At 56.5% G+C, this 26,292-nt stretch overlaps 1 long non-coding RNA gene across 1 annotated transcript; it reads left to right on the top strand.

The window, feature by feature from the left end:
* The first annotated feature begins 4,919 nt into the window (after positions 1-4,919).
* On the top strand, positions 4,920-12,010 carry LOC110348441 (uncharacterized). Its single transcript, XR_002393686.2, has 3 exons — positions 4,920-5,410; positions 7,005-7,742; positions 8,293-12,010. It is a non-coding gene; the product is annotated as an uncharacterized LOC110348441 (long non-coding RNA).
* The last annotated feature ends 14,282 nt before the right edge of the window (positions 12,011-26,292 follow it).

Raw genomic sequence — 26,292 nt, 5'->3', positions numbered from 1 at the left:
CCTTGGCCAAATAGTTGTGACCTTTTTTTTTTTTTTTGGTTTTTGAGACAGAGTCGAACTATGTAACCCCAGCTGGCCTTGAACTCACAGTGATCCTCCCGCCTCAGCCTCCTGAGTGCTGGGATTGCAGGCGTGCACCACCATGCATGGCTCATTGTGAACTTTTTATGAAAGAGGGAATCCCCTCTTCCCAAAGACATCGGAGGCACAGACAGAGAGGAGCAGAAGCTGCAGCAGCAGTGTGCCAGGGAGAGCAACAGGCGGCAGAGAGAGACCTACAGGTCTCTACAGGTGAAATTGCCCACTTTGGTCACAACTGGAAATGGAAAAATTTGTTCTTTAAATCCCTTGAAACTCTATGGTTATTTTTTACTTAATAATTTTCTTGTTCTAGAATTGCTCTATAATTTTTTGCAGTGACTGAAAATCTTATAATACCTTATCACAAAAAACCGCTATTTTTTCTGAGTCTTAAAAATTCAGTCACCACACTGGGCATGGTGGCTCATGCCTATGGTTTACTATGTAATCCCAGTACTTGGGAGGCTGAGGCAGGAGGATTGCAGTGAGTTTAAAGCCATCCTGGGCTACGCAGAGAGAGCTTGTCTCAAAACAAAACAAATTTAATCACCACAGAATGTGTCTAAGGAATGATAACCACGGGCAGTCATTTTTCCTCTACTTAGATACCAATTTTCAAGTTTCCAGTCCCGTTCCTTGGATCAGCCTGCTCTATTAACCTCAGACACGGCCTGGGGCATGACCAGGCTCTGAGTGCTAAAAACGGTGTCACCCGGAGCCATGGGAACTGTGCCATCTGGGAAGGAACAGCAAAGCCGGATGGGAACAGTGAAGGCCAGTGGGCCGTGGTGAATGCCCGCTGAGTTGAGGCTGGTCTCTAATTGTCCCCAACCACCAGGCACTCTCCTCGGCTCCATACGTTTGGGTTTCTGTCTTCTGTGTCAGCCTCACGCGGGGCCATCTGTGACCCTGGAGCTGTCCTAAGCTGTCCTCACCCCTGCGGTTCTAGCGGCCTCCGGTGTGTTCTGGGTGGGCTTTTCGCAGGTCACCCACTGCCACCTGTGCCTTGGGAATCTCTCCTCATTCCTTCCCAGGGATTTTTTTTTTAACAAAAGGACTTCCTTTTAGCCTGAGACACTTAATACCATAGCTATGGAAAATTAAAGCTGTCAAAACGTCAACCCACGAATATTTCTTATAAAACATGTGAGACCGTGCATTGGCTTTCAGAGTGTCCCAGAATATTCTGGAAGAGTCCTAAATTGGGCCATAACCAGTGCTATGATGGGTTCAAAGGAAGCCAGCTTCTTTAAGGATACCTTTTTCCCGACCAGATTCATTATTCCTTTACGAAGACAGCTGATTTGTTAAATGCTTATCATATGCTGGGCACTCTGATAAACTGTTTGTGTATGTGACATCATTAGAACCCCATGAGGCCTTGGGAGGTGATACAGCCGTCTTCACTTTATTGCTGCAGAAGCTGCAGAGAGGGAGGTTAAGCTAGTTCCGAGCTCGGAGGTTTGAAGTTATGTGCTGAGCCAGGGTGCATCACAGTCCAGAGAAAGTCAGCTACAGTGGTAGGGTCTGTAATCCCAGGCCTCTTGGAGGCTGAGGCAGGAGGATGACAGGCTCCAAATGCCACCTTTCTAACCCTTAGGTCCTCCAGAACAACTGAGGTTCACCAGGCATTCGGTTGTGTTCAGCACGCAGACTCCAGAAGCAGGCTGGGGGGAGTCCTCTGGCCTCTTCCATGCCTTTCCTGACAAAAGCCATTCTGTATGTTTATGACCAAGACATTCAGGGTAACCCACGCTCGTATGCACACACTTGCCGGATGGTAGGGTGCTGTAAAACCGCACCTTGACAGCCATTTCCCATTTCCCTTCTCAGTTGCCGTCTTCTTACTGTGTTTATGTGTTTTCCTTTCCTCTAATATTCAGGCCATCATTCCTGATTGCAAAGTTACTGGGACTTCTAGTTCTCAACTACTGTTATGAAAAATTCCTCTGAATTCTTTTTTAAAGCACTGAAGATTGAACCCAGGGCCTTTGCACTAAGCTACATCCCCAGCCCTTTAAAAAAAATTTTTTTTTAACTTTTGAGACAGGGTCTCAGTAAGTCGCTGAGCTGTTCTGGCTGGGCTCAAACTTGCATCCTCCTGCCTCGGCCTGCTGAAGGCCTGGATTAGAGGTACGGCGATTTTTCTGTCCCTTTTCCTGGTGAATAGAGCGCCCTGCTTTGTGCACATTAGATACATGATGTGTTTTCGTGGGCTGGGGAACCGGACTTGCTGTGGTCCACATCCTTCTTGTGGCTGGATGTGGGCGTGCGTGCGTGCGTGCGTGCGTGCGCGTACGTGTGTGTGTGTGTGTGTGAAGACAGGACAATGGTCCCCTGCCATTCCCTGCAGAATCCCTGTAAGTGTTCTTTCATCCCCTGAGAGCTTCCTGTATTTGTGAGCTGCTTTCAAATCAGGAACTGGAGCCCCACCGCTGGGTCCTCTGGCTGCAGGGACAAATTAACCACGGCGTCCTGCAAACGCCCGGCGGAGGGCCAGGCCAGGCCAGCTCCTCGGTATCCAGCACCTGTGGCCTCAGGACTGGCCCAGTGACGTCGGGTCGCGCTGACGAGCAGCAGCTTGGCCTGCGGTGCCGGGAAAGCCGCACCCCCCCCCTCCCCTGCCGGCCTGCAGGTCATTAGGAAGGCGCGGTGTCATCTGACGCCCATCTGGCCGCTGTCACTGCAGCAGCCTTTCATCGCTGGCCAAGAGCGCAGAGCTAAGGACGCGTCTCTCCCTCACAGATCGCCGGGCCCCGCCCCCCTTTTCTCCTGCTCTGGGCGGCTCCAAATCATTCTCCATCTGAGCTATGCAGGGAGTCAGAGCCCCACCAGCTGTCACCACCAGGCCGCTCCCGGCGAGCCGAGCCGGATTGGGCAATAGATTTTCAAGCCTCGGAGGTGGCTGCAGCTGTGCCATGAGCCTAGCGTGGCTTGAATTCCTGATCTCGCGCCGGGCTGAGCTTAGGGTGCGTAGATCACAGGAGCCTAGCCATGCGATAATCACACGGGGCCTGGGCTGAATCAGAATCCACACAGATTAAACAATAAATACAGCACTCACTGGCGATAAATCGGGTCTTCTGACAGTTTAATAATCTGAGGGGACAGAAGCATCAGTTCCACAGCGATGCTCGGTGCCCTCAGTCACCAGAATGGCCGCTGAACGGGAGCCGATCATAAATCCGGTGACGGCCTGAAGATCAGCCGCGGGTGATGGATCTCGTCGCGGTCACGGCGTCAGGGCCCGAGGACGCCTCTTCGGGGACACTTCCAAGCCTCACATCATTCAGGTGGTGCCAGGAAGTGAGTCACGGGCTTTGGAAGCAGACAGGACCCTGACTTTCAGGCCGCTTAGCAGACTAGTCCTTTAAGAGAGACGAGTAAAGACTCTCTTGTGCACGTTCTTAACATGCTGCATAAAAACATCAACAACACTAGGTTCTGTCTGAGTCCATCCTGCATACGTGTGCCCGTTAGAGATCATTCGGAAGGACACACGTTCAAATATAAGCAGAGTTCCTCTTTGCCTGAAGAGATCACAGATCTTTTTGGTTTTCTTATTTTTATTTACTTTTTATTTGGTAATGTTTTGCTTAATAAGCATGTTTTACGTTAATTTTTGTTTTTGAGACATGGTCTTGAGCTTGCTGGCTTTGAACTCACTGCATAAACCAGGCTGGCCTCGAACTTGGAGAAATCCTCCTGCCTCAGCCTCCCAAGTGCTGGGATTACAGGTGTGCACCACCACACCTAAAAATATTTTTAACTGAGGAAAAATTTATCTTTAGGAAAACACACAGATCATATGTGTGCAATCTGAATTTTGACAAATATATATGCTCATATAAAGCAGTCGAGTTTTAAAGCCCCATGAGATATAATCCAGGTAGTGATGTGTCCTTCACAAGCTAGACGACATTTCCTCCACTCTGGAAAGGCTCCTCTTCCCCCTCAGCAACCCTCATGTCTCCTAAGCGACCACCACTCTGTCTATCTACGCAGAGCAGCAGGTTGCCTTTGTGGCCTTTCCTCTACGACTGGCACCTGTCAGTTGCACCAGACACCGGGCTTCCACGTGTGTGTTTGATCATGTTTGTCCCTTGCATATGTCAGAAGAAGATCTGAAGCTCAGGTTTCCAAAAGGAGCTTCCAGGCACACACGGAAGCCACTTCCTGCTTCCTGGATTTGATCTCCCAGCCGGCACTGAGAGCAGGAGCCAGAGGGGCCAGGAGAGGGTGCGGAGGGTCAGATTGTGCAGCTCAGGATGACTCTGAGAAGGGAGCCGGAATCACACAGGGTTTTATTTTACTATTTTATATTATTGGGGTTTTTTGAGACAGGGTCTCACTACATAACCCAGGCTGGCCTTGAACTCACTATGTAGCCTAGGCAGGCCTCACTGGCCTCAGACTCAAAGGAATCCTCCTGCCTCAGCCTCCATAGTGCTAGGGTGACAGGTGTGTGCCAGTACGCCCCGTTGCAGCCATGTGGGATGTCTGTGAGGTCTTAGATGCTGGATGACAGGGAGGTGAGTAAGTGGATGCTCTGCAGTCAGTCAACAAATACTCAATCAACAAATATTTCCTGAGCACTTGCTATATGCCGTGGCTGGTGCCGAAGGCTGGAGAGGAGACAGTAAGCGGCAGGCGTGGTGCCCAGCCTCACAGGGCTCATACCAGAGTCCTGAGGGGAAGATGGCCCTTGACTGGCTTTTAGCATCGTGATGGTGCAGGCCTGTCATCCCAGCACTCTGGGAGGCTGAGGCAGGAGGATCGAAAGTTCAAGCCCAACCTGGGGAACTTGGTGAGATCCTGTCTCGAAATTAAAAATACGAAAAAGAGCTGAGTTCACGGAGCAGCCACGGCCAGCTCCGGGCTGGGAAGAGGGGCAGCGGTGGTGGCCGGGAAGCAGCTCCTGTCCCTCGTCCTGGCTGTTTTCCGCAGCCGCTCTGGGCCCTTCCACAAACCAGTCCTGCTGGGCTGCTTCCCCTCCAGGCTTCTCGCCAGCCAGGTCACGTCATCTGGCCCGGCCCCGCTGTCCTCGGCCCAGCACTTCCCGCCTCTCGGGCTCTGTCCTAGGTCCCTCAGGTGCAGCCACACTGAGGTGCTCTTTTTCCTTTTAAATTCAGTTTGTTTTGGGACAAGGTCTCACTCAGTACTCCAGGCTGTCCTTGAATCGAGGTCCTCCTGCCTCAGCCTCCTGAATTCAGTCAAAGCCAGGCCTGGCACGGATACCACTTCTTCGGGAGTTTCCCTGGGTCCACCGCCCTCAGCAGGGCTCCTTCAGGCGGCACACACATCTGCGGCAGGCATTCCACGCCGTGGGGTGAGTAACCTCTTATCTTCCTGCCTCCGTGTGGAACTTTGCACTCCCCAGGGCCAGGGCTGGTGCCAGCTTCGGCCAGCGGGACACAGTGGCCTGGATCTCGGGTGTGGCCTGGGAAAGTCACCCGGCTGGGTCCTTAGTCACCTTACTTAACCAGCAAAGGCCAATCATGGACGCTACACGGAGAGCTTGGCTCTGTGTGCTGGAGGAAGACGGTCCCTGTGAAAGGCTCAGGACAGTGCCTGTGTGTAGCAGGTGCTTAGTAAATACCCTTCTCTCTGGACTTCGTTCCCTTTAGTGTTCCTCAGACCCAGCATTAAGCCAGAACATTTGTTCCTATGAATTTGCTTTCTTTTTTGCTGTTGTTTTGAGACAGAGCCTCATTGGGTAGTTCAGGCTGCCCTTCACCTTGTGGGGATGCTCTTGCCTCAGCCTCCTGTTCCTACAAATTCATGAAATACCTCCTCTGTACCAGGCCCTGTGCTGGTGCCTGAGATGCCAAGGAAAAGGAGACCCGGTCCCTGCTCTCCAAGGGGTCTCTTTAGTCCAGGAGAGGGCCAGGCAGCGAAGGGTGGTGGTGCAGGGTGGTAGTGCTGCACGCGCAGTACTTCCGGAGCCCAGAACAAGGTGCTGGAGTGGCTCGGGAGGTGAAGTGTGCACCGAGCCACACGGCATGGAGGAGGCTGCGTCTGTGGAGAGGGAGCCCGTGGAGCACATGGCGAACCCGGCCGCTGTGACCCAGTCCCTGCCTTCCCCTCGGCCGCAGCAGCTAAAATGCCAGTCCCGGTGCTCTCACTCTGAGCTCATCTTTGTTTAATAAAGAACAAACCAAAGCACACCTGTCATCCCAGCTCTCAGGAGGCCGAGGCAGGAGCATCACTGCCAGCTGAGGGCCAGCTTCCGCGCTCAGTTAGTACAAGGCCAGCCTGAGCTGCGTAGCGAGACCCTGTCCCAAACACAGTGACGATGAGAGAACAAGTCAGAAGTGTGAAAAGCAACTGCCCCAAAACTCAGTCCCTGTTCCTGGGGGGTCCCACCTGCCCCACGCATCTGAACTTCCTTGATCCCAGTCTCAGGGCAGGCGGGGAGTGCCGGCCCTGCTCTCCGCTGTCCCCGAGACCCTGTCCCTCTGCCCACGCCGCAACCCGGGCCACAGGGAAGCCGCGCCCCCCTGAGCCCAGGTCCCCAGGCTCGGCAGGCCAGAGACAGGGTAGCCGGGGCAGAGGTGGAGGGGGAAGCCGGGCGTCTGCCAAGAGCTCTCGGAGACCCGGCTCCCGGAAGCCACACCACAGGGCATGGGCCAGTGTGGCCGGCTCATAGGGAGTGGGGTGAGGGGCCCTGCATCTGTGTCCTCTCTGCACAGCACGTCCACGCTACAGGCGTCCCTGCCCGGATGCCCGAAGGTACCGCTGTCCCAGCACAGAGCTCGGCAACTTGAGGGTGAGACAGGGGTGTGTGAGGGGCTGCTGCGTGCTGGGTGCAGTTCCACAAAGGCACTCTGAGGAACAGTCAGGACGTGAGGCAGAGCGCTCTGTGTGTGTGTGTGTCTGTGTGTGTGGCCATTACAGTGTTATTTATTTTATTTTTGAGACAGGGTCTCGATATGCAGTTCAGGTTCGCCTCGGACTCATGGCGATCTTCCTGCCTCAGCCTCCTGAGTGATGGGATTTCAGGCGTGCACCACCACATCCGGCTGCAGCTCACTTGGTGTCCCCAAAGCCTAAGGTTCCTGCATGGAACCTTAGATGGATGGAAAGAAAGAAAGGAAGGAAGAAGGAAAGAGAGAGAGAAGGGAAGAAAGAAGGAAAGAAAGAAAGAAAACAAAACCTGTGGCTAAATTAACCTGTTCATTCACAAAGCCACACCGAGGCACGGGAGTGGCGGAGGTTCCGCTGCCATGCGCCTCTCAGTCACAGCCCACATCCCAGGCTCGGTGAAGGGAGGTAAAATGATGCTTCAGACTTTGCTTTTAGTTAAAAACACAGGCAAAGTTCACCGAATTTGACTCTGTGCTATGCCTAAAGCAAATAGCAGCATGTGTTCAAAGCTTGTTGTCCAGGCCGCAGTCCCTGGCTGAGTGCAGTGACTTCGGAAGCCGAGGAATGAAGCCCAGACAAATCCCACAGAGCACAGCCACCACTGAGGCCGGTTGGGCGTCTAGGGGGGAAAGCGCCAGCCTTCGCTGCCTCAGGGAGACGTCAGAAGATGGAAACTCGAATCGGAAGGGAGCCAAGGAGGAGGAGCAGGAATTCGCTAGCGTGGAGCAGAAATTAACGCAACGGGGAGAAACTCAGCAAAATGACCAAGGAAACCAAAAGACTGCTGTGTTAAGGTAAAAAATAATTAGGTGTCTAGAAAATGAATTAAAACAGAGAAGAAGCTTAATAGGCAGTATCAGGCTTAGAAGGGAGCAGAGCTCGTGTGAAGGGCAATCGGCTACAGTAAGGATGCACGCACTTTGTTTATTCAAGATCTGAATTAAAAGTGTGCCTTTCTGAGAAGCTATAAATAGCCAGATTTGCCCTTGAAGCAGAAAGCATTAACAAAGTAACAACCACTTATTTATTTATTTTGATTTTTCTGAGACAGGTTCTCACTATGTAGCCCAGACTGGCCTTGAACTCCAGGCAATCCTCCTGCCTCAGCCTCTTGAGTGCTGGGATGACAGGCCTGTGCCACCACGCCCAGCCAATAACAACCATTTAAAAAGTTAAAGTGCCGGGGGGGGGGGGGGGGGGATTTAGCTCAGTGGTTCCGGCGCCTGCTGCGCAAGCACAAGGACCCGAGTTCGATCCCTGGTACCAAAAAAAAAAAAAAAAAAATTCTCTTCTAAAAAGTCAAACTGTTGGTTAAAACTGTGTCTCCTTCCATCCGGTGCAAAGCACACCAGGCTCAGAGACTTACGGGCGATTTCTCCAAAAAATAGAAATGAATTGATGATACCAGGTTCCTGGCCTTCGGTGGCAGCCTTTTTACTACAAGCCACAAAAACAGGAAGCCATGAAGGAAAAGATGCACAACACTAAAACTTACCTACGGCAAAAGACATCATTGACAAGATGAAAGCCAGGCAAAGCAGCCTGCCACCCCAGCAGCGAGAAGGCTGAGGCAGGAGGATCACCTGGAGTTTGAGGCCAGCCGGACTGTGGACTGTATAGAGACCCAGGCTCAACAAACCAACCAACCAAGAGTTTCTTCAGCCGGACACTCAGGGTCCTGGTTGGGGTTCTGACGGGAACCTCAGGAGGAGCCCTTCCTGGCCCTGTAGCACGTTCACCCTGTCACCTGCTGCACCCAGGACGGAGCAAGATCGCTGCCCAGACCCTCCCTGGTGGCCCTCATCACCTGGGCCCGGGCAGCCCAGGCTGCGCTGGCCCTGGTAGATTTCACTTCCTTTCTTTTCTTTTCTTTTCTTTTCCTTTTCTGTTTGTCTGTTTGTTCTTTGAGACAGGGTCTCACTGTGTAGCCCAGGCTGGCCTCGAACTCACAGTGGTCTTCCTGCCTCAGACAACCGACTGCTGGGCTCCATGCTGGTGACAGATCAGAACAAGGGCCACAGTGATGACCACGTAATGAGGACAAGCCGTGGCAACCGATTTGCACACGTGTGTGCCTGCGTCCCACGGCGAGCCTGTGAGGTTTCCCACACAAGCACCAACCGTCCTGCCGCTCAGCCAACCGAGCTGTCCAGAGGGCCTGGCCTCGAACACAGGCACACTCACTCTGGTGTGTGCCAGCCCTAGGCCAGGTCAGAGCTGAGCTTCAAACTGCAGCCGCCCCGGGGGCACTGAGCTTCGGCTGGACAGCTTCCCGCTCTCCGCGCTTCAGGAGCAGAGGGAGTCGCTTCTCACAGACACGGAAATGCAAAGATGAGGAGCAGGGGAGGCCGTGCTGGGCCTGTGGAAGTTGAGGGAACAAATGTGACCAAGGCAGAAGGGAGCAGACACTGAGATAAAGATCCCTGGAGCTGGGGTGGTAGGTGCCTGTAATTCCAGCTACTTGGAGGCTGAGGCAGGAGGATCTCAAATTCCTGCCCAGCTGGGGCCACTGTCGCAAAATAAACATTTTTCCAAGGGGCCAGGGATGCAGCTCAGTGGTAGAGTGCCTGCCTGGTGCAAGGCCCTGGGTTTGATCCCCAGGACCTCAAAACAGAAAAGCAAAATCAGATAAGGGATGTGGGGAAGGGGAGAGAAACGGCTTCCTGGAGAGGAGCTGGACGGGCCCCCTGCTGTTGGAGCAGAAGCTCAGCGCCAACCAGCAAGAGCTGCAGTGAGCAGATCCACTCTGGCCTTTGGCTTTCCCTGCCCGTGAACCTGACCCAGGGACACAGCCTCAAACCCAGCAAACTGAAGCACTTGGCGCTGTGGGGCTGCGGTTAACGGCAGAGCTTGACCTTTCTCCTCCTCTGCGGGAGCCGGGGGCCGGGGGCGGAGCCACCCCAGCCCAGGCCGGCCCCAGCCAGCATCATCCTGTGAGAGGCCAGTTGCCTCTGCCGAGCACTGCGCAACTGGCTCGCGCCGGGCCATCTGTCGGGAGAGAGGGTCAGAGGAAGGGCCGGAGACACAGGCTCGGAGCCAGGCAGCGTCTGGTTTCTGATCATTCACTCGGGCACCTGGGTGGAGCGGGGAGCTGCAGGAGCCCCAGCGTGGACGGGCACACGCGCCTGCGTTCCGGGAGCAGGCCCGATCGGCACAAGCTGGAGGGGGGAAAGGGCCCTCCGCTCACCTCCCGCCCCTGCAGCTGCGCCAGCTCCTCTCCTGGTGCCCGGCTCCCCCGGCCCAGGGCTGAGAACAGACGACGCCTGCGGAGGGCGCAGGATGGTGGCAGGGTCGCTGCCTGGTGTGGTCTCCTCCCTCCGTCATCCCTGTTGCCACTGCGTGCTGCTCAGGGTGCTGGGCGTCCTTCTTTCAAGAGCTCCCTGTCTCACTTCAGTAAAACTGTACGTCTGCGAGGGGGAGGAGAACTGAGAATGGATTGCCCAGAAACTAGGGAAGCCAGGCAGGGCGTGACGCTGCACGCCTGTGATCTCAGTACTGCGGGAGGCTGAGGCAGGAGGGTCACCGAGTCTGAGCCCAGCCCGGGCAACTTAGTGCCTTAGCAGGACCTTGTCTCACTGCTTGAGAAAGCCTGGGGATGCAGCTCAGTGCAAAGGCCCTGGTCCGTCCTCAGTAAGGAGAGATTGAAGTATCTCAGTAGAAATCATTTGTCCACTCGCCCTCTGTCCACAGCCCACCGCTGTCACCCTGGAGACCTGCTGCCTCAGCCACTCGTCCTAACCCCTCTTCACGGGTGTTTGCTGAGCCCTGGCTCGGGGCTGCATGTCGTGGTGGGGCACCAGGGCCTCCAGCCTCATAGCGTGTCACGGAGCTGCACACACGCCGTGCACAAGGTGCCGCAGCAGCCTCTGTGCCTCAAGAAAGTGTTTATATGCCATGGAGTACTACTCTGCCATGAAGAAGGGAGAGCGTGGGTCATTGGTAGGAAGATGGGTCCACCTTGAGGCCGTCACTTAAGTGAAATAAATCAGACGCAGGAGCTTCAATATCCCATGGTTTCTCCTGTGTGAGACACCCACAGTATAAACGAGAGCAAAGTAAAAGATAGACAATCGGAAGCAAGGAGATCTGTTTCAAAGGGGAAGGGGCCATGAGAAGGGGGGTGAAGCCGAGCTGTCTCAGGCCCCGCTGCTCCCTACAAGGCGGGTGCTCATGCCCAAGGGCCGACTCCATCACGCAGGGCCTCAGGCGCTGCCCAGCCTCGCTGCGTGGCCGAGGGTCACGTGCAGCGAGGAGAGGCACACCCATCCCGCCAGGGAGCTCGGGACAGTCGCAGTGGGTGCCTCCAGTCAGGGCAGCGCGGTCCTGCAGCCCGGGATGGGCTTGGGGCAGAATTCGCCCCCACGCCCTGGGTGCAGGACACGGGAGCGAGGGAGGGACGCAGTCACTGTCTGTGCGAACCCCTGGGTCGGACGCAGTGCCGCTCTCTGCTGGTCCAGGCGTGTGGAGGAGTCGGAGGCCAGTGTTCTGTGCAATCAGAAACTCGGTGACTCTGCTCCCACCGAGCACCACCCTGCAGAAAGGCAGCTCAGGAAAAAAAACAAAAAAAGGACCGAGGATTTAGGTCAGTGGTGCCACTGCCTGCTTCACAAGAGCAAGGTCCTGAGTTCGATCCTCGGTACAAAAAAAGAAAGAAAGGCAGCTCCGAAAACACGACCCTGCGTCTTCGTCCACCTGAGTCAGCGCATCTGGCACCATGTGACCTCCGGTCCTCCCCAGAGTCAGGATGATGGGAAGGGAAGCGTTTTGAATGGGTTCAGACACCGAGGCAGCCCGGACAGCGCAGCTAAAGACCTTCAGGAGCAAGGGCTCCGGAGCTGCTGCAGGAAGCAGCCAGGACGGGACGAGTGCACTCAAAGTGAGGGGAGGATGTTCAGGGATCATGGTGATGTGGCTTTTACTGTAATCATTTTTAGTTTGGGTACCAGGGATTGAACTCAGGGCCTTGCGCTTTCAAGGCAGGCAGTGGCACTGAGCTAAATCCCTGGCCCTGTAATCATTATTTTAATTTTAGTTTTCAAATATATCTTGTTGTTGTCTTTTGGTTTTGGTTTTTGGTTTTTTGAGACAGGGTCTCTATGTAGCCCAGGATGGCCTCAAACGAGGTGATCCTCCTGCCTCAGCCTCCTGAGTTCTGGTATCACAGATGTGCACCACCACACCCAGCCCTACACCTCCTGTTTTCACCTTGATTCTCCAAAATCTTTAGCAAGATCTGGGCAGAGAGCTCTGGAGCCTGAGGGCCATCCCAGGTCCCATCTACAGTTCGGTCGCTGTCTCCCACCACACAGCCCCACAGAGAGGAACCAGGTGGGAAACTGAGGGCTGCAGCGTCAAGGTGACCTAAACAGCCAGGCTCTGAGTCAGAAAAGGAGCCCGGAGTCCTGCCTCACAGCACAAAGTGGCTGCTTCCTGCTGGCTCTTTTGTCTTGTGAGGACCCACTCTTGGGGTGATGAGGAGGACTGAAGTCTGGGGTGAGGTCGGGCAGCAAGTCCTGACTTCCTCTCTGACCTAACCCATTCCTGTGCCCCTGGCGCAGGCCCTGGGCATCCCCCAGCCCAGCACAGCTGCTGGATTCCGACACCGTGAAGGAGGTGGAGGCCCTGGGAAGTAGGATAAGAGGCCACTGGGTGCATGGTCGGAGATGAAGGGCAGCAACCCGCCCGGAGGGCCGGAGGGCCGTGATGTCGCATGTGCACACGCCCGCTGCACAGGGGGTGTGACTGAGCTGGAAACTGATCCACCCACGTCTGTTCTCCAATGCCTTCTTTTTTGCTTTCTTGACTAGAAAGGGTAAAACAGAAATTGCTCACAATCCCAGTGCCCTGCGTCTAGGCATGGCCACAGAACCCAGTGCTGGCCAGTGGAAATGCGAGAAATCTTTGACTTTTCCAAATAACAAGCCAGCTCCCCGCCCTCCTCTCTCTTCATGCCTGGAACTTAGCTGTGAGGCTGGAGGTAACGCAGCCATCTTGCAGGCATGAGGCACCAAGCCCGTTTCACCAGCGAAGGATGATGGAATGGCAGAAGAGAGGGACCTGGAACTCAATGACATTGTTGAGCCCGTCCTTTAGTCCAGGGCCACTTGCCCAGGCGGTTATTACTGTGTGAGACATGTACCATCTTCTTGCTGATCTCTGCTGGGGCTTGCTGGGGTCTCCACTGCATGAAACCAGGACTCTCACTGGGCCATCCCCTCCCCCACAGCCTTGGCAGCTGGAGTCTGACCGTGTCACTGGGGGGCCAATTGAGGTCGTGTCCCCCACCCTCTGGGGGCCTCCCTGCGAGCGTCCCTGGAACATCTGTCCCCACGGTGAGGACCACTCTCCAGGCAGAGGAAAGTACACAGGGGGCCGTGCCTGGCAGAGGGTTAGGAGGATGGCCGCACACCAGGGCATCCCTCAGGGCGTGGAGAAGGCAGGGTCGGGAAGCACCTCTGCCGCCTCGCACGGAGCGGACCCCGCCCACGCTCAGCCCGTGCTCCGGGGTGCACACGCCTCCACCAACACGGGTGCGATTCCAAACCTCAGGATGAAACCAGGTTCTCATCGCAGGGACTCGGCCCTCTGCGAGTCTCGAGTCCTAACTCTTCCCTCTGAAGAGACTTGCAGGAAACTCTGATTGAATCAGTAGATCAATCATCTAAAGTGGTTTTTTGTGATAAGTGGCGCTGTGATCGTTGTCTTATATCTCGAGATAGTTCAGAGCCGAGTAACAGCTAATTCCGTCCCCAGCTACTTATTTCTACGAACACAGTTTCTCGATTCCTGTGTCTGAGCTTGGCGTGGTGGCCCACACCTGACATCACAGCCCTCAGGAGGCTGAGGCAGGAGGACCCCAAGAGTTCAGGCAAACATGAGCCACATAGTGAGTTCAAGGCCAGCCTGGACTACATAGTGAGACCCTGTCTCAAAAAATCAAAACATAAAAATATAAAATCAAAAAAAATTCCTCAGTGAGCCCCACACAGGAGAGGATGCTGTCATGTTCCTTCCAGAACTCTTTAAGGGTTCAATCTGTATCTGAGACCATCTGGAGGCACAAGCAGCTGGCATTTGGGCTGTAACTCAAGACTTTGGTCATAAGTTAAAACTAAAATTCCAGTAGCAACCCAAGCTGTGTGTACGTCAGGACAGTCATAACTCAAGGGTCCATGATAGCTTCAAAGGCAGATGCATTTGGAGGGCAAAGTACCAAAGAAGGGTGGAGCTCATGCTCAGCAGAGCCGGCAGAGGGTCGGGGCGTCAGGAGAGGGTGCGGGTGACCAGACCCCAGTGACCTGCGTCCACTGCGTTCTGCTGCTAGGAGCTATGTGCCCTGCCACCAGCAGTTCTGGAAAGAGATTGAAAAGCCAAGAATAACCAAGAGCTGACTTTATTGAAAGGCCCAGGCACATTTTAAAGTGGCACATCTATTGTAAAAATTTCTGCTTCTAAACCTGGCCTGGAGGTGCCCGCCTGTAATCCCAGCACTCAGGGGGCTGAGGCAGGAGGATCACTGCATATTGGAGGCCAGCCTGGGCTGCATAGAGAGGCCAAGGCCAGCCTGAACTACATAGCAAGACCCTGCCTCAGAAATCCAAAGAAAAAGAGGGAAAAAGTATGTGTTCTGTTTCCTTTTCAGTAAGTCCAGGCCATCAGAGCCACTTCCTCCGTTTCTGTACTTCTGGAGAGTTCATGGAGTAAGAAAACAAAGGGCTCGGAAGTCACTGTTCCCGGCCTGGGCCAGCGACTGTTTTCCTTCTCCCCCTGTTTTCTGGCCGCGGTTTGGGGCGAGCACAGGCGGCAGCTGGGAAAACAGGAGTTTGTTTGGCTCAGGCTCGGCGGGGAGCGGGCGGCTTCCTGACGGTGTTTACGGCTCGCTCCAGCCGCAGGCTGCTGCTGGGACAACTGGACCTTATTTCCACACTTTGGCAGCCACCGAGGGGGACACGCGTTTGCCCCGTGGCTTTGTCCCCGCTGACGGGGTGCTCGGTGCTGATCACGGGAGGCACAGATGTCGCTGCCTGGCCGCCCTGCTGAGGTCACGGCCATCGGCAAGTTCCCGGAGAGGGCGCCAAGCTCACCCGTAGAGCCGACTCAGCTCTCCGGGCCCCGCAGCACCGGTGCAGCTTCCCAGGAGCCTCCCGAACCCCAGATATCTGAGCAAAGGGGCAGATTTCCTTTCTGCTCAACGTGTGTGGACTGAGCATCTGCTTCCGGCTGCTGCGTGTTGGGCCGCAGAGCAAAGAAGCTGCTCAGCCAGGAGAGTGGGCGCTGCCCCGTATTGTTCGCTTGTTTTTTGAGACAGGGATTTGCCAGGTAGCCCAGGCCGTCCTCAGACTTGCTGCGATCCTCCTGCCTCAGCCTCCCCAGTGCTGGGACTACGCCCCTGCCCCACCACACCTGCTGATTCCATGGGAACATCGTCCCATTGTCCTGCTGAGCCTCCCGGAACTGACTCCTCGTCACCCAGCCCTCCTCGGGAGCCCCAGCCCTCCCCCTGCAGGGCTGACAGCTGCCACAGACCCCAGAAGGCGGGCTCCCCGCCTGGCCCAGGCCTTCCGCTTGGCTGCTGCCTTTGCCCTGGAGCCGCTCATAGTTCAGCGTCGCCTGCCACTCCCGCGTAGGTAGTAAAGGCTCCAGCCACCCATTCCCGGGGCACAAGAGGGAATAAATAACTCCTTCCTGATGCAAGCAGGGTGCCCACTCAGCCTGGGTCCCAGGGCAGCAGCCCCCGCAGGACCCCTACCCATGGCCAGGCACCCACATCCGCCCAGCCCCGAGGGCCTGTGGGCCAGGGCCGAGGGGCAGCAGCAGGACGGTGTGCTGACAGGGTCCCACTATGTTGCCCAGGCTGGTCTGCAACTCCTGGGTTCCAGTGATCCTCCTGCCTCAGCCTCCTGAGTAGGTGGGACGACAAGCATGCATCACAGTGCCTGGCTCCACCTCAGGAAGATTTTACTTTTAGAAGTTAATTTTTCTGTTTCTTCCTATTCTGGCCAACCCTTAGTCACAAACTAAGCTTTGTAGTCATCTTGGATCAAATAATCCTCTTTCTGCTGAGTCATTGGACGGCCGGGAGCAGTAATGACCCGGAGAGCCTTCCTGGAAGTGGCTTGGAAGTCCTTGGGGTTAATCCTCCTCGTGGGGGGGGGTCTACTTTCTGACCCTGGCAGAGTTGATGCTTAAAGGAGATCTTTGACATTCTACGGAAAAGAAAGGAAAGGAGGAGGGGAGGGGAGGGGAAGGGAGGGGAGGGTTCTCTCCACACCTCTCCGAGGATTTTCAGACTACAGATCTGCAGGACAGCCTATTTCACACTGTGCCACCCGGTGTCCCGGAGCAGCCTCTGCACAGGCAGTGGTCACCTCAGAGACGCCAGCTGTCCGGGCTCAGGTGTGGAGAGCAGAAGCCCAGAATCGTCCCCTGTCTGTGTCCCACAGAGCCTCGAATCTGCTTCTTCAGACCCCGGGCTGCAGGGCTGGAATACAACAGCTCCTCCCCAGCTACGTCCTGACAGCAGGAGGGGCAAGGCTGCTTTGGAATCCGCGAAGGCTCAAGCCTTGCTTCTCAGCTTCCTCTTCCTTCCCCTGGCCTGGTTCACTGGAGGCCATGCTGCCCCCGGACGCTGGGCCCTGTCCCCGGGTTCCACTCCCGGCCCTGGATTCTGGGCTGCACCCCACCCGCCCTCCCTCCCTCGGGATCCCAGTGCACAGCTGCTCACCACCATCACCGGGTCTGTGTGCATGCAGGGTGTGATGGAGAACAGCAGTGACTGCTCCCACTGTAGTTGATTGCAGTAAAAGACGTGTCGCCCTGATGCCCCTCACCGTCTCACTCCTCGCTCCGAGCGCACTCATCCCACCGTCCTGGCCACTGCCCCAGCAGCTCTGGAGTCCTCTCTCCTGAGTGCCGCTGTGCCCTCGCCCACCTTATTCACCCCATCTGGTGGCCTGTGACTTCCGGCTCTTCCCAGGGTCAGGGTGACCACGAGAGGGAAGTGTTCTGCATCCATTCAGGACAGGGAGGCAGCTAGGACAGTGCAGCTAAAGACCCTCAGGAGAGAGGACTCCGGAGCTGCTGCAGGAAGCGGCCAGGACAGTGGGACGAGGGTGTGCACAGAAGGGGACAAATGGCAATGGGCTTTGCACCGTGATACATTTAATTTAAACATTCCCCATATTTTTGGACCACCTTGTCTGCTCAGGCAGCACTGTGTGACTGAAAGTGCATGTTTATCCACATCGGGGTTATAAGCAACTGAGTCAAAACAGTGCTGGCCACAGAGCTGGCCCCCACTGTATAATTACCAAGGGGGTGGACAGGAAAGGAAGCTGTCAGGGCTGCCTGTGTTGTCCACATCTGTTCTTTCAGAACAGAGTGCAGACATCTCACCAGGCACACACTAGAAACTACATTTCCCAGTATCCCTTGCAGCCTGAGGCCATGCAGCAGCGCTTGGCCCATGGTGTGCATGGGCCTAGGCCAGCACTCCTGGCTCCCTGTAGTGGGGTGCAGAGGTCCCATTGGACAACCTCACTGCACCACCAGCTGCCTCCTGAAGCAGAACAGCACTTGTACTTCGGGAATCGAGCATCCTGCTCTCTGCCCCTAGCCCAGAGCTGGCCCCTGTGGGAAACATCTGTAGGCGCCCGTAAACGTCTGTGGCATTCATTAACGCCCTGGGCCTTGGGCTCTGTGGGTCCACGAGAAGAGTATTCATGTCACCTTCCATGGTCAGGCCCACGCAGGCCTCTCTCGGCAACCCCTATAACATCCAGAGGCCCAAGGCTCCCCAGGGAGACACCCACAGCAGCCAGAGTCACCCACCGTCCTCGGAGGCTCCCTTCTGCACCTGTCCCCGGCAGGAAATAGCTCTCGGTGCAGCTTCTGCAAAGGACTGGCTCTCACCTGTCTCTGGAGCCACCTGGCGCACCCGGTGGGCTCTGACCCACAGCTCCCTTGGAGGCTGAAGGAGAGGCCCGCCCGCCCAGCCTTGGTGGGGGCCAGCAAGGGGAGGGCGAGGAGAGGAACTGGATAAGGCTGAAAAATGGACAAATCCACCCATGGGGCAGGTGCACAAGTACAAAGCCGCTTAAAGACTTTTCTCCCTCCCTCTTTCCTCCCAGTTTGAGACCCACAGGAAGAGGAGGAAGAGGTGGGGAGACCCAAGGTCGGAGTCTCCGGCTGCGCCATCTTGGGGGATGGCACCTGATGAAGCACCTGCTGTCGGTGGCCTCTGCACAGCCTTGCAGGACTGCCGAGGACAGCACAGCAGGAATGGGATGTAAGGGCTGCTGCTGGCATTGCCGGAACAAGGGCCCACAGGCTGGGGGCCGGGACATCAGCAGCCAACTGTCCCACACAGTTCCAGAGGCTGGCAGCCCCTGCCCCTCTCCGGGGCCCCCGGCACCCTGGCACAGCGAGGCTTGCGTCACTCCATCTGCCTGGGTCTCTGGTGGGATGCACATTGTCACCACGTCCACTCCCCTGTGCCATGTCACCCTGGGGCCGCCCCAGGGACCTCCCAGCAGCTGTATTATGCACAAAGATCCTTCTGCAGATGGGTCATTCACAGCCACCAGGTCCGGGCTTCGGCATCTGAACCCCCACCGGCCTCACGAGTTTGATCCTGACTCTGGCGGTGTGGTCTGGTGAAAGCTTCTGAATGTCCCCAAGCCCCGGCAGGCAACCTGTTTAAAAGGGGACAACATCTCCTCCTGAGGCAAGGATCAGCACCTAGTCTGCAGCTAATGGGTGTCAGGGCTGTGCGCAGTGTCCTCGGAGCCGAGTCCAGGTCTCCTCCACTCCGGGGAAGTCGCATGAGGACGTCCTGTTCCCGACCACACCCCAGCGCCTAGCTTCTTGTGGGCTCATTGCATATTTTCTGCACTTCAGGATTCTTCAACTGGACTTCATTTTTACTGTGAGCCACTGTACCCTCAGGGGACAGAGACTAAAGGCTGTCTCTTTGGGGTCCCTTATCTTTTTCTAGAGTTTTGGAAAGCAGCAGTGAGGCAGGTCAGGCCAGGGCGCAGGACAGCGGTGTGGGCACCTCTGCTGTTTCGTGGGCGTCCGGGGGTCGTGAGGAGGCAGGGCTCCTCGGAGTCCAACAGACTTCTCATTACCTTTTCCCTGGGACAGGGGCCGCCGCCTCTGCTCCAGGCAGCACCCCTGCCCCCATGATTTCTCCCGGGCTCTGCACAGGAAGAGCTGGGCTCCCCAAGCTCTCTGGGGAGCTGCAGCCCTGTCTGTTCAAGAGCCCCCTGCCCTCCCCTGCTTAGCCTCCCTGCTACCTCCCCAGGGTGGGATCAGGGACCTTGGCCCTCACTTTGGTGCTTTTCCCCAGGCCCTTTGGGGACCCCATCCCTCTGTGCCAAGTCAGGTTTGGAAGGCAAAGCAGGGAGACAGCTGCTTCCTGGCCCCTGTCCCCAGCCCGGGCCAGGGCAGCATGTTCCTCCCGCTTTGGGAAAGGAGCTCATGTTTAAAGAGTCCTCCCCTGTTTGCTGGGCAGCCCAACTCGTGGACAGATGGCCCTGCCCCGGGGCAGCTGGGGACACTTCAGCCAGCCTCAAGGCTAATCGGTTCCCAGGTCCCAGGAACCCCTGTGTCCCCAGCAGGAGGGATGGAGCCCCCCAGGCCGGTTCCACCGGAAGTCAGTGCGTGGGCCATGCGTCCCCAGCCCCGTGCACCCTGGTTTCCCCTGTGGGCGCCTAAGCGTGGCAGTAGTCCAGTGAGCGAGAGTCCACATCGCCTGGGGCAATCATGGTTAATGATCTACACGGCCGCCTGGAAGTACTTCTCTCCGCCTGGAACTGGTTCCCGCTCACTTCTCGAAACCAAGCCGGAGCCCAGGTACTTCCTGCCTGGTCACCTTGGCTGGGTGTGCTCATCTTCTCAGAGGAAAGACTGGGCATGAGGGCCCCACCTGCCAGGTTGCCATGGGGATGGAGTAGCAGTCCTGAGATAAAACCCTGGGCCGGGCCTGGCTGCTGTCACTGGGCTGTGGCGGGCCTCACCTGCGCAATCTGGGGAGAGGTGGCCACGGGGAGGGGATCCGGGCCTGGGACTCCACCCAGCAGGGCCCACGAGTCACGGTGCCAGCGGGGAGGCAGGGATGGTCCCCAGAACACCTGTGTGACCCAGGCCCACAGCTGTGTCCAGGGGCGGTGCGGAGCTGGCCCAGGCTCAGGTGGACGCCCAGGCCGGGTGCTCCCTTCCCGGGCAGGAGGCCGAGTGCCTGTGCCCAGATGTCCCCCAGTCCCCGAGATGCCCCACAGGCCCTTCCTGCTCTCCATCCACTCTGACTTTCGCCACAGCTGCCCTGCAGACCCCTCTGTCACCGGCAGGACATTCGTGAGTCAGGAAACAGCCATTCATAAGCACGACACAAACTCTCAATCACGCTGGAAGCCAAGATTAACAAATACTCAGAGTCACCTTTTCTCTATCACTTTACACTTCACTATGACCTATACTCCGGGTTTTTGCCACCATTGCATCTGGTGCCAACATTGTACGAGGAGCAATCAAAAATGTGGTAAACGTAGGGCTGGGGATTTAGCTCAGTGGTTTCGCCACCTGCTGCGCAAGCACAAGGACCCGAGTTCAATCCCTGGTACCAAAAAACAAAACCAAAAACAACATGGTGAACGTGTATTTTTAAAATACGCTCACGGTGACAGCCGCATTGCCTGACTCCTCCTCCGAGCCCTGCCCCTGCTCCATGCCGCTCTTCACCTTGCTCCTGCCATTGTCTGCAGCAACCCTGGGAGCCAGAGGTCCGGGGGCTCCCCAGGGGACCCAAGTGCTGGGGCCCCAAAGCACGGGCTGGGCATCTCAGCGGCTGGCAGTGCGAGTCCTGGACCACAGGGCCCACAGAGAGGCTTCTCTCCGGGTTTGAGGGGCAAGGGATGGATGGACAGTTTTGCCAGTTGATTCTGGGATCAGGCCCGGGAGACCGAGGCCCCAAGATAGACTGAGCTGCACTGAAAGCTGAAAAGTGCAACCCACACCTCACAGCCGAACCCTAAAAGCTAGGTATTTCCGGCTCAGTGTGGTGGCACACACCTGTAATCTCAGCTCTCAGGAGGCTGAGGCAGGAGGATCGCCACGAGTTTGAGGCCAGCCTGGGGGGCACAGTGAGACTGTCTCCCCCTGTCAGGTTAGATTTTCTTTTAGAGACAGGCAGCTTCTCCAGACTCCCTGGGGCAGGCATAAGGCCCTCACCTCTCCTGGACCACGTGAATGGGCGGAGCCTGGCACCAGGCACTCAGAGTCCAGTTTCATTCAGTTCCTGGGCAAAGGAGGGTGCAGTCCAGGCCCAGGAAGGGAACAAGCCTGGACAAGTCTGCTGTCGGTCCTGTCCCCACCCTCAGTCCCTGCTGTGACAGACTTGGCACACGAGGCCCTCCCGTTCCGGCTGCGTTTGGAGCCGCCTCCAGAAAGAACCCTAGGCCTCCTCTGATCTGGCCCGCAGTGAGCCGGAACCAGGGCCAGGGGCCGGGAGCTAAAGCAGTCTGGTTTCTGCACATGTAGATCTGTGCAGAGCAATCCGAGCCAGCGCAGCATTTTCGGAATCGAGTCCCCGCAGCAGGCTGGAAGCCAAAGCGAGGCGGGTGGAGCAGGGCCCAGGGGAGGGGAGGGTTCGGTGTCCAGTGTTTCCCCAGCTCTGTGACCTCGGCTCCCTTTGTCCTTGGCTCAGCTCAGGATGCCACCAGCTGAGGTTAAGAAGCTGGCGTGAAGAAAGCAGAGCTGAATCCGAGCCAACTGGTGCAGCCACAAGGACGCAGGTGGGAGCCAACGCAGACTTGGGCAGCCTTGGGCTCCTCGGATTCCCGAAGAAAATCCCACCCAAACCTCCCGCACCTGCAAAGAGGCACCCGCAAAGAGCCACCCGCTATCCTCCAGCCTGGGCCGTTCTGATCCTCAGAAGGCAGAGCAAACCCACACAGCCCTGCTCCACAAGGACGGCAAGAGGAAAGGGGCTGCTCGCCTCCCTTCCTCCCCATGCGAGAAGGGGCCGGGCCGACTGTGAGCAATGGCACACAAGGACCCGGGTTCAAATCTGGCACCCACAACTTCCAGAATTAGCAGCACCAAGCCCTGGATCCAGGCTTGTCATTTGCGAGAGAGAGACAAACACGTGAAAGGAGGAGGTCTGCTGTTAATCAATGAGTGCTGCGTGGCACGCAGTTGGGGCTTGAGTGCTGGCTGGGCTGAACTCCTTTGCCCAGTAAACCCATCCTGCCTAGTTAGGAGACTGTGACCAGTGATGTGGACCCCGGGAACTGTGCTGAGCCACACGGACGCAGCTCTGTGCCCACCGAGCTCCTGTGGGTATCGGAAGATGGAGCTCCATCAGCTTAAACCCTGCCTTGAAGCCTGTTTTTTTGTTTTATTTTGTGTTGTGTTATGCTGGGTTTTGAGGGGGTACCAGGGATCAAACTCAGGATCTTGAGCTTGCGAGGCAGGCCGCGGCACCACTGAGCTAAATCCCCGCCCCCCCCCCATACTGTTTTTGAGACAGAGTCTCGCTATGTAGCCCAGACTGCCCTGGAATGTGTAGCAATCCTCCTGCCTCAGCCTCGTGAGTGCTAGGATGGCAGGCATGTACCACCACATCTAGTATATTTTTTTCATTTTAAAAGAATACTTGAGCCAGGGATTTAGCTCAGTGGTGCCATACCTGCCTCACAAGGGCAAGGTCCTGAGTTCGATCCCCAGTACCAAAAAAAAATGAAAAATTAAAATAAATAAATAAAAGAATACTTGAGTAATGCCTTTTAAGAGAAACAAGGCAGGCAGCCAGTATGGTGGTACACGCCTGTCATTCCTGCACTCAGGAAGCTGAAGCAGGAAGATCATCAAGAGTTCAAGGCCAGCCTGGGCTACATAGGGAGATCTTGTCTTAAAAAAGAATAAATAAATAGGAGAAAAACCCCAAAATCTGCCCACAGTTTACCCTCCACAAATTAGACAGGATTATTAGTTAGAAAGTCCAGAATTAACTGAGGGAGAGCTGAGTTATGCAAATGAAGGCTTCGGCCAGAATCTGTGCAGTTCCTGACTGAAAGCTAGGTCCCCCCGGCCACCCCACCCCAACCCTGGACATTATTGCCCCTGCCCCAGCTCCCACCTCTGACCTCTGACCCCCAGGGGACAGGGACAGGAGGGCAGCGACCTGGCTACTTCCAGGTGGCTCAGAGCAGGCCATGACCAGAAACTGTGTGCACGCAGGGGACCGCACCAGGACCCTCGGGGCCAAGTCTCGACTAATCCCTGGCACAGGGAGCTCACAGCTGGGCTCTGCGGACGAATCCAGCATGCTTGGCCCAGGGCCTCCTGTATCTAAGTTGGCTTCCTCTTCTGTAAAACCGTGGTGAAGCGTGACAAACCATGAAAGCAAGAGGAGTGACAGGCTGCGTGCTCTGGTGTAGGTCTAGCCGGTCCCAAGTCTCCCGTGCCCGAAGGGGAGGCTCTGGGAGGTTCTGGGTCATGGGTCTCGGGTCCTTCGGAGGCTCCAGCTCCTTCCTGGCTCCTCCCCTTTCTGCTTCCTGGCGGCCATGAGGGGAGCCGCTGTCTTCCTCCAGGCCCTTCTGCCAGGAGGTCTGTGCCTCGGAGCTGCAGACCGTGAGCCTTTGGAAGCTGTGAGATGACTGAGGCCTGAGTGTCCGGGTCTCTGAGATGAGAAAGCTGACTCTGGGGGCAGCTGCTGTTCACAGCACCAGATAACAAGGACCGGAGAGGGACAGGTGCTGGAGGATGTGGCCAGAATCCCTGTATGACATTGATGGGAATGCAAAATAACGCAGTTGCTATGGAAGACAGTATCAAAAGTTTTGTTTTATTTACTGGTTTTGATTTTCTGGAGACAGCAGGCTGGCCTCAAACTCACGGCCATCCTCCTGCCTCAGCCTCCTGGATCCTGGGATGACAGCACGCATCACTACACCCAGCACAGTCTTAAAAGCTTCAAAAACAAAAACAGGATCACAGCAGTGTGATCCCGCAGCCCCGTTTCTGAGCACGAGCAAGCCCTCGGCGACATCCACACACTGGTTCACAGCTGCACCCTGGCCACAGCCAGCAGGTCAAGTGGCCTGGGTGTCCACAGGTCACCCTGACAGGAGCGCATCAGCGGAAACAGAACACAGACCCAGGGCCAGGGAGGGACCTTTCCCAAGAGGGAAGGGGCCGAGAGGTCGAGGGAAGGGGCGGGAGGGAAGAGCCAGCCATGTCTCTGCGTGCCAGCTCCCCACTAGGAGCGCGAGCTCCGTGGACAGCACCGTGGCTGGGAAGGGAGGGTGGGCGGGAGGAGACATGGGCAGGGTGCACAGCGCCACCTGAGTCAGCTCCATCCTGCAGCCCGAGAGCTGGCCCTGCTTGGCCACACTGGCCCAGGGCGCGGTGTGGACCGCGGGCAGCACGCATGAGCTTCCTGCGTGGGCCATCAGGTGGAGGCTGGCTGGCCGATCTCATTCGCTGTGTGCAGCCGGGAGGGCGGGCTGGTGCCACGCAGGGCAAACAGGCCGGGCTGTTCAGTCTCCAGGAAGACCGGAGCTATTTTTAGCCTCCGGGAGGGCACTACTGTGTTTGTGACAAGCTGCTCGACCCAGCACAGTCACCAGCCACAGGCCTCGGTGCAGGGCTTGTTTCACTAACCAAAGGCTGGTTTTCCTCAAGTCACGACGTCCACATTTCACAGGCAGTGAGCAAACAGCTCCCGCAACCCAGGTTTAACTCATAAAAATAAATCCTTTGTTCCATCAGGTTTCTATGAGGGATCCTGAAAACAGGAAAAAGAGGGTCATAAACGCAGTGGTGCCTTCGCTTGGCTTCAGCAAGCTATTCTTTCAGGAAAAAAATATTTTGTGGTTATAGCATTGTGCGTCTCACAAAAATAAATGTTGGAGGAGTGTGGGCTGCCAGGACAGAGGCCGGATCTTCCAAGGGAGATCTGTTTGCCTCTTTGTTTCTCGAAGGGCTGGGGATTGAACCCAGGGCCTTTGAACTGAGCTACATCCTCAGACCTTTTTTATTCTTTGGATACAGCGTCTCCCTATGTTGCTAAATTACTCAGGCTGGGCTGCAACCTGGAATCCTCCTGCCTCAGCCTTCGAGAGTGTGGGGATTGCACATGTACCCCACCCTGCCCAGCTCCTGTGGCGTTTCTGAGCTCCTGCAGGCACAGACAGACATCTCTCTTTGGCTCCCAGCCAGGAGGGACACACTTAGGTCTGGGGGGCTGGAGGAAGCTGGTCCTCTACAGTGGCCTCGGCACGTGCCCCTGCGGAGCAGTAGGTGAGCTGAGTGACAGGACGCGCAGGGAGGGTCAAGACAGATTCATCTGGCTCAGGGCGTTTCCACTCAGCGGCAAGGTCAGGGAGAAGCGGGCGTTGTCCAGCACTCAGAGCCCTGAACTCCGCCCCATGGGTTCGAGGCCACCCGTGCATGCATGGTCCCGGAAGCGAGGCGCTGCCCCTCTTCCCAGGCTGCAGAGTGAGAGGACACCTGGAGTGAGGAAAAGGAAAGCGCAGGACCCCGAGATAAGAGAGACCCGGGCAGCAGCCCAGAGGAAGGTGGGGGCCCCAGGGACAGCCGGAGCCCAGGGCTCGAGAAGGACCCGAGAAGCGACTTCCGGGAGAGGAACCCCACAGACCCGACCGGCAGCTGCATCTGCAAGCAGAAGGTCCTGACGCAGCGGTGGGCGAGTCTGAGGCTCAGTTAGAGGCAAGGACACAAAGCATGCTGCTGACTTTAGAAACAGGAATCCACTTTCAGAGGCAACCAAAAATTCTGCAAGAAAGGCGAAAAAAAATTGAATGTGCCAGATGACCCAGCTGTGAAAATACCAATCTGGCCAAAATTAAATTGCATTTGTATTGGGAGGGTGGAGAACGGCGTGCGTGCGTGCGTGTGCGTGCATGTGCGTGTGTGTTGGACCCAGGAGGTTGGTGGCAGAAGGAAACCCTTGTCCTCATGTGCCAAGCGGGTAGAAAGTGCTTCCTGCTAAGAAACCTCCGCAGCCAGGCCGAGGCCAGGGGCCAGGGGCCCAGCCCAGGTGGAGATGGAGGAGCCTGCGGGGACCTGACCCCAAGTCGAGTAGCCTCTCCTGGGGTGAGGAGGAGCAGGGCCCGGAGTTACAGTGTGTCTCTGCACGTCAGAGTCTGACTCCTGGCCCACTGCCCTGTACCTGGGCTCGCCCTAAAACTGACTGCAGACAGCTCCGCGGAGAGTGCTCGGCCCCTCGCCGTGTTGTTAACAAACCAAGTGCACCGTGCATGGCACACTAACTTGACGGCCGAGTCTTGGGTGGGCCGGGCCGGGCCGGGCCGCCCCACT

The sequence above is a fragment of the Heterocephalus glaber genome, unplaced genomic scaffold, assembly GCF_053883595.1.
Source record: "Heterocephalus glaber isolate CG9 unplaced genomic scaffold, H.glaber_assembly_v1.0 deba00001442, whole genome shotgun sequence".
Lineage (NCBI taxonomy): Eukaryota > Metazoa > Chordata > Mammalia > Rodentia > Bathyergidae > Heterocephalus > Heterocephalus glaber.
The sequence above is the reverse complement of the archived record's forward strand: the minus strand, read 5'-3'. Positions and strand labels throughout refer to the sequence as shown.